The 15,335-nt window shown below is 47.7% G+C and overlaps 1 protein-coding gene across 1 annotated transcript in view; it reads right to left on the bottom strand.

Annotated features, from left to right (window-relative positions):
- LOC126425154 (centrosomal protein of 164 kDa) overlaps window positions 1-15,335 on the bottom strand; it is a 688,023-nt gene that overhangs the window by 262,923 nt on the left and 409,765 nt on the right. The window lies entirely within an intron of this gene.

The following is a 15,335-nucleotide window of genomic DNA, read 5'->3' on the forward strand; positions in this document are numbered from 1 at the left end:
GACTGGTCGATAGCTTGTAGGCTACTCCAGGAGTCAGTACACATGAGAAATGACTCGCCAGGGCATGAGCGGATGTGCTCAAGAGGACGAGATAACGCCGTCAGCTCTGCAGTGAAAACACTGTAACCATCTGGCAAGGTGTGCTGTTCAATATGTCCTCCATGAACACACGTAAAGCCTACGTGACCATCAGCCATTGAGCCGTCGGTGTGAACCATTTCAAACCCCCACTATGTGTCGAGAACCGAGAAGAAGTGATAGTGGAGAGCTGCAGGGTTAACGGAGTCGTTAGGGCCATACGAAAGGTCGAGAAGAATCTGCGGCCTAGGTGTATAGCATGGAGGTGTACGTGGATACGAGGTGTGGCTAGAAAAAAACCGGACTAGTACTGGTGAAACAATAAAACGAATACAATAAGGCTGAAAGTCGCGTGGCCTGTCACGTGACTCTCGCTCCGCCTACTGCTCGAGTTTCATCTGCCTCCTGCACTCAGTCTGCCCGTGGCGTCTGTTTTAAGTAGTTGACGTTTTGTCTGTGCGTCGGAAAATGTTGAGTGTACAGAAAGAACAGCGTGTTAACATCAAATTTTGTTTCAAACTAGGAAAATCTGCAAGTGAAACGTTTGTAATGTTACAACAAGTGTACGGCGATGATTGTTTATCGCGAACACAAGTGTTTGAGTGGTTTAAACGATTTAAAGATGGCCGCGAAGACACCAGTGATGACACTCGCACTGGCAGACCATTGTCAGCAAAAACTGATGCAAACATTGAAAAAATCGGTAAACTTGTTCGACAAGATCGCCGTTTAACAATCAGAGCAGTGTCTGAGTTAACAGGAGTTGACAAGGAAAGTGTTAGGCAGATTCTTCATGAAAGTTTCAACATGAACAAAGTGTGTTCAAAAATGGTTCCAAAGTGTCTCACAATTGAACAGAAGGAACGCCGAAGAATGATTTGTTCTGACATCCTGGAAAACATTGAAAGTGATCCCACCTTCTTACAAAATGTTATTACTTGCGATGAATCGTGGTTTTTTACTTATGATCCCGAAACTAAACGCCAATCGATGCACTGGAAAACTCCTGGTTCTCCACGACAAAAAAAAGCACGAATGTCAAAATCGAAATTCAAGGCAATGATGATTGTTTTTTTTGACATCAAAGGGATTGTGCACATTGATTGGGTACCAGAGGGGCAAACAGTGAATCAGCATTACTACATTAGCGTCCTGGCTACCCTACGTCAGCGAGTACGGAGAAAACGGAACGATTTGTGGAGAAAAAAGTCATGGATCCTTCACCAAGACAATGCCTCAGCTCACAGTGCGTTGTCAGTGAAGACGTTTTTGGCAAAACACAACATTCCCATCTTAGATCATCCACCCTACTCACCGGATTTGGCCCCCTGTGACTTTTTTCTTTTCTCTAAAGTCAAGTCAGCTTTGAAAGGAACTAGATTTGAGACTGTTGAAGCAGTAAAAGAAAAAGCGACGGAAGTAATGTATGGGCTTACCGAAAATGATCTGCAGCATTGCTGTGAACAGTGGAAAATTCGTATGGAGCGGTGTAGAGACCGAGGAGGAGAGTACATTGAAGGAGATAACATGAAATTGTAAATAATTGTAAATAAATGTTTTTCCAGCATCAGTCCGGTTTTTTTCTAGCCGCACCTCGTAGACCTCGAGGAGAGGTGGTAAAGGGAAGGACTTTATTTCAGACAGAAGGGACCAGACACGAACCGCAATCGTAAGCCCTGACCCGGGCCGCCAATGCAGGAGATGAACCGCCGTGGTTGGGAAAAGGAGACGGTAATTCGGATGCGCAGGAGAACTACGAACAACTGCAACGTAACTGGCGAGCAGTTTTGCACGCCTAACCTTCAATGGAAGGACTCTGGCCTCTACCAGGACACTGGTCACCGAACTCGTTCTAAAAGCTCCCGTCGCTGAGCAAAGGCCACAGTAGTGCACTGAGTCGAGTAAATGCAACGCTGAGGGCACCGCCAAACCGTGACTCCCATAGTCAAGGCGGGATTAAACAAGGGCTCTGTAGACCTGCAGCAGCATAGAGAAATCTGCAAACCAGTTGGTGTTACTCAGGCAGCGGAGGGCATTGAGGTGCTGCCAGCACTTCCTCTTAAGCTGACGAAGATGAGGCAGCCAAGTCAATCGGGCGTCGAACACCAGTCCTAAGAATTGATATGTCTCGACTACAGTGAGAGAATCGTCATTAAGGTAAAGTCCTGGTTCTGGATGAACAGTGCGACGCCGACAGAAATGCATAACACACGACTTCGCGGCTGAAAACTGGAAACTGTGGGCTACGGCCCATGACTGCGCCTTGTGGATGGCTCCCTGTAGGCGCCGCTCAGCAACACCAGTACTGGAGGAGCAGTACGAAATGCAGAAGTCATCTGCATACAGAGAAGGTGAGAACGATGGCCTTACAGCTGCTGCTAGACCGTTAATAGCCACTAAAAATAGAGAGACACTCAGTATGGAGCACTGCGGAACGCTTTCTCCTCAATATGGGGGGAACTATGCGAGGCAACGACTTGGATACGGAAAGTACGGAGCGACAGGAAGTTTTGGATAAAAATCGGGAGTGGGCCCTGGAGACCCCACTCATACAATGTGGCAAGGATATAATGTCGCCAGGTCATGTCGTATGCTTTATACACTCCTGGAAATTGAAATAAGAACACCGTGAATTCATTGTCCCAGGAAGGGGAAACTTTATTGACACATTCCTGGGGTCAGATACATCACATGATCACACTGACAGAACCACAGGCACATAGACACAGGCAACAGAGCATGCACAATGTCGGCACTAGTACAGTGTATATCCACCTTTCGCAGCAATGCAGGCTGCTATTCTCCCATGGAGACGATCGTAGAGATGCTGCATGTAGTCCTGTGGAACGGCTTGCCATGCCATTTCCACCTGGCGCCTCAGTTGGACCAGCGTTCGTGCTGGACGTGCAGACCGCGTGAGACGACGCTTCATCCAGTCCCAAACATGCTCAATGGGGGACAGATCCGGAGATCTTGCTGGCCAGGGTAGTTGACTTACACCTTCTAGAGCACGTTGGGTGGCACGGGATACATGCGGACGTGCATTGTCCTGTTGGAACAGCAAGTTCCCTTGCCGGTCTAGGAATGGTAGAACGATGGGTTCGATGACGGTTTGGATGTACCGTGCACTATTCAGTGTCCCCTCGACGATCACCAGTGGTGTACGGCCAGTGTAGGAGATCGCTCCCCACACCATGATGCCGGGGGTGTTGGCCCTGTGTGCCTCGGTCGTATGCAGTCCTGATTGTGGCGCTCACCTGCACGGCGCCAAACACGCATACGACCATCATTGGCACCAAGGCAGAAGCGACTCTCATCGCTGAAGACGACACGTCTCCATTCGTCCCTCCATTCACGCCTGTCGCGACACCACTGGAGGCGGGCTGCACGATGTTGGGGCGTGAGCGGAAGACGGCCTAACGGTGTGCGGGACCGTAGCCTAGCTTCATGGAGACGGTTGCGAATGGTCCTCGCCGATACCCCAGGAGCAACAGTGTCCCTAATTTGCTGGGAAGTAGCGGTGCGGTCCCCTACGGCACTGCGTAGGATCCTACGGTCTTGGCGTGCATCCGTGCGTCGCTGCGGTCCGGGTCCACGTCGACGGGCACGTGCACCTTCCGCCGACCACTGGCGACAACATCGATGTACTGTGGAGACCTCACGCCCCACGTGTTGAGCAATTCGGCGGTACGTCGACCCGGCCTCCCGCATGCCCACTATACGCCCTCGCTCAAAGTCCGTCAACTGCACATACGGTTCACGTCCACGCTGTCGCGGCATGCTACAAGTGTTAAAGACTGCGATGGAGCTCCGTATGCCACGGCAAACTGGCTGACACTGACGGCGGCGGTGCACAAATGCTGCGCAGCTAGCGCCATTCGACGGCCAACACCGCGGTTCCTGGTGTGTCCGCTGTGCCGTGCGTGTGATCATTGCTTGTACAGCCCTCTCGCAGTGTCCGGAGCAAGTATGGTGGGTCTGACACACCGGTGTCAATGTGTTCTTTTTTCCATTTCCAGGAGTGTATAAGTCAAAAAGACGACATCCAGATCATGGCGTCTGGAAAAGGCTGTTCAGATAGCAGACTCGAAGGACACAAGATTATCAGTGGTAGAGCGACCCTGGCGGAAGCCGCCCTGGCATGGAGCCAGTAGGCCACGCGACTACAGGATCCAATCCAGCCACCCACACACCATATGTTCCAGCAGCTCGCAAAGAAAGTTGGCGAGGCTGATGGGCCAGTAGCTATCCACATCAAGCGGGATTTGACCGGGTTAGAGCACCGGAATGATGGTGTTCTCCCGCCATTGCGATGGAAAGATGCCATCGCACAAGATCCGGTTGAAGATGACTAGGAGATGTCGCTTGTAGTCCGACAGATGTTTAATCATGTGACTGTGGATACGATCCGGCCCAGGAGCTGTGTCGCAATGTGCAAGGGTGCTGAGGAGCTCCCACTCTGTAAGCGGGGCGTTATAGGGTTCACTGTGGCGTGTTGTGAACGACAGGACTTTGCTTTCCATCCGCCGTTTGAGGGTGCGAGAGGCTGGCGGTTAGTTCTCCAACGCAGAGGCTCCAGCATAGAGCTCAGCAAAGTGCTCGGCAATCGCATTTGCGTCGGTAGATAACACGCCATTGATGTTAATGCCAGGAACACCTGTTGGGGTCTGGTACCCAAAAAGACGTTTTATCTTCGTCCACACTTGGGAAGGTGACGTATGGCACCAAATGGTCGACACGTACCTCTCCCAACACTCCTGTTTCTGTCGTTTTATGAGCTGGCTAACGTGGGCACGGAGCCGCTCAAAGGCTGTAAAAAATGGAAATGTCGTGTGGCTAGGGCCTCCCGGCGGGTAGACCGTTCACCTGGTGCAGGTATTTCGATTTGACCCCACTTCGGCGACCTGCGCGTCGATGGGGATGAAATGATGATGATTAGGACAACACAACACACAGTCCCTGAGCGGAGAAAATCTCCGACCCAGCCGGGAATCGAACCCGAGCCCTTAGGATTGACAGTCTGTCACGCTGACCACTCAGCTACCGGGGCGGACCTCAAAGGCTGTTAGGTGCTGCTTATGTCGCTGTAGAGCTCGCCGACGCTCTTCAATTGCCTCAGTGATTTCCGGCGACCACCAAGGGACTGTCTTTGCCGGGGGCACCCTAAATAACGAGGGATCACGCTTTCCGCCGCAGAAACGATCGTTGTAGTAACCTGATCAACGACAACATCGATGGCACTATGTGGGGGAGATGCAGCGGTGACAGCAGAGGCGAAGGCTTCCCAGTCTGCCTTGTTTAAAGCCCATCTGGGTAGGCGTCCTTGGGCATGATTCTGGGGGCGTGACAGGAAGACGGAGAAGTGGTCACTACCACACAGGTCGTCATGTGCTCTCCAGTGGACAGATGAGAGAAGGCCAGGAGTTCAAACCGAGAGATCAATGGCCGAGTATCTACCATGTGCCACACTGAAATATGTGGGGCACCTGTATTTAAGAGGCAGAGGTCGAGATGTTCAAAAATGGTTCAAATGGCTCTGAGCACTATAGGACTTAACTTCTAAGGTCATCAGTCCCCTAGAACTTAGAACTACTGAAACCTAACTAACCTAACGACATCACACACACCCATACCCGAGGCAGGATTCGAACCTGCGACCGTAGCGGTCGCGCAGTTCCAGACTGTAGCGCCTAGAACCGCTCGGCCACTCCGGCCGGCAGGTCGAGATGTGACAGTAAATTTTTGACCTCCTCACATGGGGATATGCGCATTAAAATCACCCAAAAGTAGGAAAGGTTCAAATGGCTCTGAGCACTATGCGACTTAACTTCTGAGGTCATAAGTCACCTAGAACTTAGAACTAATCAAATCTAACTAACCTAAGGACATCACACACATTGCAGCCAATACGTTCAGGGGTACTGTACCATCTGGAGATACACACTGCAGACAGTTATTTCCTGTGTCTTCCTTATCCTGACAGCCACAGCTTCAAGAGGGGTTTGAAGGGGCATAGGTTCAATACATACTGAGTCCAGGACATAGACGCAAACTCCACCTGACACTCTATTACATTCACTATGGTTCCTGTAACATTCCTTATTGCCACAGAGGGAAGGGGTCCACATTGCCGGGAACCAGGTTTCCTGGAGGGCAATGCAAATAGCAGGTATAAAGCTTAACAGTTGCCGTAGCTCAGCCAGGTGGTGGAAGAAACCGACGCAATTCCACTGCAGGATTATGTGATCGTGAGACTGTAATGGCATGAAACACTCAATGAGCAGTCTATTCCTCAGGGTCACCCACTGCCACCACATGAGTACCTGTGCGATCGACATCCATTGTGTTTGAGGGCCCAGCGAGATCTAGGTCCTCGGCAGACGCCATAATCTCCACCTCATCCTCAGACACAGGGCTAGTAGATAGTGGTGGTGTGGGAGTCACCACATTGCCTTGGTTCTTGCGGATCTTTTTCTTTTTAGGTTTCTCTCTGTGCTCCTTAGATTTGTCCAGCTGAGAGGGCTTCACTGATTCAGGGAGTGAGGAGGACCATGAAGCCCTATGACCAGCTACCTGTGGTTGCTTCAGCTACTGGCAGGTGTCAGCTATGCCACTGGTAGGAACCTGCGAAGGGAGTGACTCAAGGGATCCCTTCCTGGCGAGAGGAGTCGAAAAAGACTTACACTTTTCCAGCTATTGCCTGTGAATGGGCAAAGGATGCTGTTTTGATCAAGACCGATCCTGACCGCATTTTGGACAAGCTCTCCACCTCCCCAAACTTGTCCCATCAATGCTCCACAAAAAACTGAAGTTTCATTGACAAGAAAGATTCTCGAACAACTCTCGTACATACAAGGTACCGGGGTGAATAAGCTTCGCTGCCATCCTTAGTTCTACATCTACATCTACATCTACATTTATACTCCGCAAGCCACCCAACGGTGCGTGGCGGAGGGCACTTTATGTGCCACTGTCATTACCTCCTTCCTGTTCCACTCGCGTATGGTTCGCGGGAAGAACGACTGACGGAAAGCTTCCGTGCGTGCTCGAATCTCTCTAATTTTACATTCGTGAACTCCTCGGGAGGTATAAGTAGGGGGAAGCAATATATTCGATACCTCATCCAGAAACGCACCCTCTCGAAACCTGGCGAGCAAGCTACACCGCGATGCAGAGCGCCTCTCTTGAAGAGTCTGCAACTTGAGTTTGCTAAACATCTATCACGCTTACCAAATAACACTGTGACGAAACGCGCCGCTCTTTTTTGGATCTTCTTTATCTCCTCTGTCAACCCGACGTGGTACGGATCCCACACTGATGAGCAACACTCAAGTATAGGCCGAACGAGTGTTTTGTAAGCCACCTCCTTTGTTGATGGCCTACATTTTCTAAGGACTCTCCCAATGAATCTCAACCTGGCACCCACCTTACCAACAATTAATTTTATATGATCATTCCACTTCAGATCGTTCCGTACACATACTCCCAGATATTTTACAGAAGTAACTGCTACCAGTGTTTGTTCCGCTATCATATAATCATACAATAAAGGATCCTTCTTTCTATGTATTCGCAATACATTACATTTGTCTATGTTAAGGGTCAGTTGCCACTCCCTGCACCAAGTGCCTATCCGTTGCAGATCTTCCTGCATTTCGCTGCAATTTTCTAATACTCTTACTTTGTTTATCAGGCGACAGTGCGGAACTGTATAGAACAGCTTCCGGAAGTCAAGGAAAATGGCACCTACCTGGGAGCCTGTATCTAATATTTTCTGGGTCTCTAGAACAAATAAAGCGAGTTGGGTCTCACACGATCGCTGTTTTCGGAATCCATGTTGATTCCTACAGAGTAGATTCTGGGTTTCCAGAAACGACATGATACGCGAGCAAAAAACATGTTCTAAAATTCTACACCAGATCGATGTCAGAGATATAGGCCTATAGTTTTGCGTATCTGCTCGACGACCCTTCTTGAAAACTGGGACTACCTGTGCTCTTTTCCAATCATTTGGAACCTTCCGTTCCTCTAGAGACTTGCGGTACACGGCTGTTAGAAGGGGGGTAAGTTCTTTCGCGTACTCTGTGTAGAATCGAATTGGTATCCCGTCATGTCCAGTGGACTTTCCTCTGTTGAGTGATTTCAGTTGCTTTTCTATTCCTTGGACACTTATTTCGATGTCAGCCATTTTTTCGTTTGTGCGAGGATTTAGAGAAGGAACTGCAGTGCGGTCTTCCTCTGTGAAACAGCTTTGGAAAAAGGTGTTTAGTATTTCAGCTTTACGTGTGTCATCCTCTGTTTCAATGCCATCATCATCCCGGAGTGTCTAGATATGCTGTTTCGAGCCACTTACTGTTTTGACGTAAGGCCAGAATTTCCTAGGAGTTTCTGTCAAGTCGGTACATATAATTTTACTTTCAAATTCACTGAACGCTTCACGCATAGCCCTCCTTACGCTAACTTTGACATCGTTTAGCTTCTGTTTGTCTGAGACGCTTTGGCTGCGTTTAAACTTGCAGTGATGCTCTCTTTGCTTTCGTAGTAGTTTCCTAACTTTGTTATTGAACCACGTCCCTCACAGTTTTACTCGGCACGTCTAAAACGCATTTGACGATTGCCTTGAACTTTTTCCATAAACACTCAACATTGTCAGTGTCGGAACAGAAATTTTCGATTTGATCTGTTAGGTAGTCTGAAATCTGCCTCCTATTACTCTTGCTAAACAGATAAACCTTCATCCCTTTTTTTATATTCCTATTTACTTCCATATTCAGGGATGCTACGACGGCCTTATGTCACTGATTCCCTGTGCTGCGCTTACAGGGTCGAAAAGTTCTGGTCTGTTTGTTATCAGTAGGTCCAAGACGTTATCTCCACGAGTCGGTTCTCTGTTTAATTGCTCGAGGTAATTTTCGGATAGTGCACTCAGTATAATGTCACTCGGTACTCTGTCCCTACCACCCATCCTAAACATCTGAGTGTCCCAGTCTATAACTGGTAAATTGAAATCTCCACGTAAGACTATAACATGCTGAGGAAATTTATTTGAGATGTATTCCAGATTTTCTCTCAGTTGTTCTGTCACTAATGCTGCTGAGTCGGGAGGTCGGTAAAAGGAGCCAATTATTAACCTAGCTCGGTTGTTCAGTATAACCTCCACCCATAATAATTTACAGGAAGTATCCACTTCTATTTCACTACAGGATACACTTCTACTAACAGCGACAAACACGCCACCACCGGTTGCATGCAATCTATCCCTTCTAAACACCGTCTGTGCCTTTGTAAAAATTTCGGTAGAAATTATCTCTGGCTTCAGCCAGCTTTCCGTACCTATAACGATTTCAGCTTCGGTGCTTTCAATCAGCGCTTGAAGCTCCGGTACTTTACCAACGCAGCTTCGACAGTTTACAATTATAATACCGATTGCTGCTTGGTCCCCGCATGTCCTGACTTTGTCCGGCACCCTTTGAGGCTGTTGCCCTTTCTGTACTTGCCCGAAGCCATCTAACCTAAAAAAAAAAACGCCCAGTCCACACCACACAGCCCCTGCTACCCGTGTAGCCGACTGCTGGGTGTAGTGGACTCCTGACCTATCCAGCGGAATCCGGTGGTGCCAGCGGGGTATTTCTAAGCATTGAAGTCAGACTTTGACCGCTTTGAGTATACTGGTGTTTGAACACCAGCAAGAGATGACATACTACGCTTCATGGCATGTCATCCACCCTGATGCCACCCACTCCGACGACGGGCCCTCCCCACGGGCGTCAACCAGCTGTAGCAAAGGCCACCCGGCAGGATGGCCATTGCCGGGAATCTCGATGCCCCAGGGTGATGGGCATCTACTCCTTGGCATATATGGGGAGTTAACCACGCAGGCATCAGCAGAGAGATCCCTGTGTGGTCAGTGGGCTACAACCAACAGGATACATTGCGGCCTCAACACAACGGACTGACCACCATGCTGGATATAAGGGGCAAATGAGCTAAGAAGTACATTACCGTCGACAGCGTAGAAAGCGATACTGCACAAAGGATGGAGGAAAACACACCCAGGAGGGTGACCTTGCCCAACAGCTGGAGAATGAATGTAAGTGCAGATCCACATCGTCGAAGGATGCGAGAGGTCTCAGCGCATGATGGACAGTATGCACCATGTAAGGTTCCCTTCCCCAACTGGCTCGCTCCACAGGGGACCATCACATGAAGGCCGAGACGTGTGAGACTCCTTTTAGTTGCCTCTTACGAGAGGCAGGAATACCTCGGGCCTATTCTAAGCCCTGGATCCACTGGGGGGGGGGGGGGGGGGCAGGGGGCATTCTAACTAAATCCTGTTTAAGCTTTCGTTTTACTACTCACACGTCTGGTACCACCTATTTCTGTTCTGTCTCAAACCTAAGTATTGCTTGGGATTGGGTGGAGTAATGTTCACACACACCCAATTCTTGGTAGCTATTTCACACAGTTAAATGTGTGTACCATCTCTGCTGCACAGGATATATAAGCGCTATTCCAATTCCTCCCATGTCCGGCCTCACACGCCTTCGTTAACGTGCGCAGTCGTTGCTCTGGTGTCGGCTCGCAATTCCTGCAGATCCCGCACCGGGGTCTGCTACACAAATCCTTCACAAAGCTCCAAAGTAGAAAGATCAACCATTCCATACCGGATGCCATCTCCTGGGAGGAGGCATTTTCGGTAATAACTAACATAAAAAAATCGCTGTTGGAACACCCTCTATGTGGTGTCACCGCCAGACACCACACTTGCTAGGTGGTAGCCTTTAAATCGGCCGCGGTCCGTTAGTATACGGCGGACCCGCGTGTCGCCACTGTCAGTGATAGCAGACCGAGCGCCACCACACGGCAGGTCTAGAGAGACGTACTAGCACTCGCCCCAGTTGTACAGCCGACTTTGCAAGGAAAGGTTCACTGACAACTACGCTCTCATTTGCCGAGACGATAGTTAGCATAGCCTTCAGCTACGTCATTTGCTACGACCTAGCAAGGCGCCATATTCAATTGATATTTATTATGTGAAGCATGTATCATCAAGAGAGATGTTCTACAATTGTGGATTAAAGTTAAGTATTACATCATCTACGTACTTTATTTGCAATTCTCAAGATATTGTCCTGTTCCAGACCTCACGCCAGTCAGCGTGTAATTAAATGCGTGCATTTCGGCCTCCTCTAGCAACACAGTGTTGGCGCTTCTGCCAACACTACACTCTATTTCACGAATAAAACCGTCCCAGTATTTAAAAGAATGAAGCTGACATACACTGACGAGCCAGAACACTACGAGCACTTACCTAATAGCCGCTATGTCCACCTCTGGTACGGGTAACAGCGGCGACGCGTCGTACCATGAAAGCAATAAGACCTTGGTAGGTCGCTGGAGGCAGTTGGCACCACATCTACACACACGTCACCCAATTCCCGTAAATTCCTGGTCAGGGGGCGGGTGGGAGCGCCTGCAATGAGCTCTGACAGGAACTCGCCACTGTGTTCCACAAACCACTCAAAAACACTCCTAACCTCGTGACGAGACCCATTATCTTGTTGAACACTGCCACTGCCGTCGGGAAACATGATCGTCATGAAGGGATATGCGTGGTCTGCAACAACTGCACGATACTCCTTGGCCCTCATGATGCCTTGCACGAGCTACACTGGACACATGGATGCCCACGTGAATGTTACTCGGAGCCAGATTGTCTCCTGTGGTATCGATAGCTACGATGCCACGGCGTAGATAAATGTTCTTATGTTGGTGCTACGACACCGACACAGATAGCGCCCTCTAGCCGGCGCTGTGGAACTCTGCAAGCGCCGCTCCAGATTCAGCCCTTTTGATTCCGAGCAGACGACCGACCAACATAGTTTCATCTTAATAGTGGGCGAGCCACTACAGATTTGCCATTGTAACTTCTAGTAGCTGTTAGCTTTGATACATGAACGGCTTCGCACCTACGTGCTCATCTGTATGCAAAGTAATATTATAATTTGTATATGTTCATACACCAGTAAAAGAGCTTTAACCTATACGCAGAACCGAAGTACTTCACCTTTTCCTGCACTTAAACGCTTCCTACATTCGGCCTACCGTCCAGTTTTCAGGAGCAGACCCACGCGCCGGCTTCCAGGTGGGATACAAAGTCTCCGGCCCTCAGAACAGGTGTCAAGCAGCTGTTCTCCTGGAAGACGACGGATTCGCGCCCTCCCATCGGCATATTGAAGAAGGTATCGGTATTAATCAGACCATGCAACGCTGTGTCATTGCACCAACGTCCAGTCCTGATAGCCACATGTCCACTTCAACCGTATTTTCCGATGTCGTGGTGCTGACATTAGCACATACACGAATCGTCGGCTGCGGAGATCCATCGTTATTAGTGTTCGGCGCACTGTGTGTTCAGACACACCTGTACTCTGCCCAGCGTTAAAGTCTGACAGTTCCGCCACAGTTCGCCGCCTGTCCTGTTTTACCTGTCTGCACAGCCTACGACGTCCGACGTCTGTAATGAGGGGTGACCGTCCAACCACACGACTTCTGGACGTGGTTTCACCTCGGTTTCGCCACGTGTTGAAGAGACTCGCCACAGCACTCCTCGGACACCCAATAAGTCGTGCAGTTTCCGAAGTGCTCGTGCCGAGCCTCCAAGCCATCACAATCTGCTCTCAAACACAGATAGATCGCGCGCCTTCCCTGTTGTACACATGGACAACATCCTCACTGATACTACATGCAATGTGGGTATATCTGACTAGCATAATACGAACTAGGTGTTTCTCGTCTCTAGTTGGATGATCCTGAAAATATCTCGGAATCACTCTAGATAGAACCCTGAGCTACAAAGAGCACATCACCAAGCTTTCTCATAAAGTTGCTGCAAGGAACAAAATACTACATAAGCTCAGTGATACCACCTGGGGAACCTCTGCTGACTATCTGCGTTTAACTAGCATCAGTCTTGTGTACTCTGCTGCCGAGTACTGTGCACCTGTCTGGTTGGAAAGTGTACACGTGAAGAAGGTAGACACAAAACTTAACGACACAATGCGCTGCATTACTGGTTCCATCAAATCAACCCCATGCCACTGGTTACCTGTACTGAGTCACATCCCTCCACCTCACTTAAGACGGAAAGAAGCTCTACTGAGGGAGGCCAAGAAAATCTCTGCATCACCTTCTCTACCATTGCACCAGGAACTCTGTCATCCGCCACAGCAACGATCGCGATCAAGAAGACCAGCAAGTATTACTGCAGGACAACTCATCGCGGATGGTTTTGATCTAAATGAAAGCTCGAAGCATTAATGGTCAACAAAAACATTGGGAACAAGAGCCCACACCTTGATCCCACAAATAAGCCGAAAGGTTTTGACCTACCGAGGAAATTTTGATGCCGCCTCAACAGATTAAGGACTGGACATGGTTGTTGTAGCTACTTCAGGTACAAATGGGGCTGGATCAGTTCACAAATGTAGGAATGTAATCAAGAAGAGCAGACAATTGAATATTTAGTCCAACGCTGTCCACTTCATTCATACCCTGGAATTCCCGATGACTCGTTCACTCTCACACCCAGCTTAATTAACTGGTTGAAAAACACGGACTTTAAGGTTTAATCTTGTCTTATATCATAAGTATATTGTATAAAATAATTTTCTTATATCAACTGTATATTGTATAAAATCACCATACGATTAAATAAATAAATAAATCTGACTAGCTGTCATTCCTCGCCAGGTGGCGCTGCTATCGCCTGGACGGGTTTATATCGATTGTAAGTAGGATTGTAAGTAGGCGGTCATAATGTTCTGACTGATCAGTTTATATAGAACAGCTTCAGACGAATGTTTACAAGTAAGTTAATGTGTTAAATATTTAACGTTAAGCAAGTAAGCGAGAAAAAGTACTGACAAGATTTGAATTTACGTGTAAAGTTTGTTGGAAGTCGTTAAATGCTCTCATTATCAAACACTAGATGAATATAGTCTGGGTGATTCATTCTCTGATTTATGTGACACCTACTTTTTCACACATCTGATTGTTTATGACATCATATCTCGTTAACTGTGTGTCGTATAATGGTATAATTTTGCAGGTAAATTAATTGCTATATTTCGATACTGTCTGAAAAATATGTTGCTAATAGAATTAGTAATACATAAATAATAAATCAAAATTCATGCCCGATGCTGAAATTTTACTGCATCAACAACGAAGATATAGTAAGCGATAAAGATTTCTCCTTTCATCACGCACGAGTCCTGATGTAACCGAAAACTTTAGAGAAAAGCTCAGTTCACATGTACGTAAGTTCTGCAATCATACTGTAATCATCGATGGAGACTTTAGTCATCCAACAATTAATTGAGGAAATTACAGTTTTGTCAATGGTGTGCGTGATAAGACATCTAGTGAAATATTATTAAATGTTTTCTGCGAAAACTACCCAGAGCAAATAGTTAGGAAGCCCACTCATGATGAAAATATATTGGATCTAATTGCAAAAAATAGACCCCACCTCTTTGAGGACGTCCACATCGAAATTGCGTCAGTGATTATGACGCGGCTGTGGCAACAATCATTAACAAATTGCAATGAACAACTAAAATAAGTAGAAAGATAAATATACGTTCAGCAATATCATATCTCAGCAAGGAACTTGATGCTTCAGCACAGGGCAGGAGCATTTAGAGGAACTTTGGCTCAATTTTACAAGAATACATTGGACAAATACCTGTATGTACCCATTAGAACAGTTCATAATGGTATACGCCCTCTGTTCTATGTAATTACTGTAAAGAAACTTCTAAAGAAACAGAGATTACTGCATAACAGGTGTACAACAAAGAGTAGGGCAATAGACGTGCTGAATGAAGCGCGTTTGGCTGTCAAGAGAGCAATGAATGATGCCTTCAATGACCACCGTAACAGAATACTGTCAAATGATATTTCACAAACCCCAAAGAAATTCTGGTCGTATGTAAAGGCTGTTAGTGGCACCACAGTTAGTGTCCAATTTCTAGCCAATAACAAATTGAAGTTAGCACAGCAAAAGCTGAAATACTTAACTCTGTTTTAAAATGTTCCTTTACACAGAGAAACCGAGGATAACTGTCCCAATTTAATCCTCGTACCACTGAAGAAATGAATGAAATAAGTATTAGTGTCAGTGGTGTTGAGAAACAGCTGAAATCGTTAAAGTTGACAAAGCTCCAGGGCCCGATGGAATCTGTGTCAGATTC

The sequence above is a fragment of the Schistocerca serialis genome, chromosome 10 (assembly GCF_023864345.2).
Source record: "Schistocerca serialis cubense isolate TAMUIC-IGC-003099 chromosome 10, iqSchSeri2.2, whole genome shotgun sequence".
NCBI classification, from domain to species: Eukaryota; Metazoa; Arthropoda; class Insecta; order Orthoptera; family Acrididae; genus Schistocerca; species Schistocerca serialis.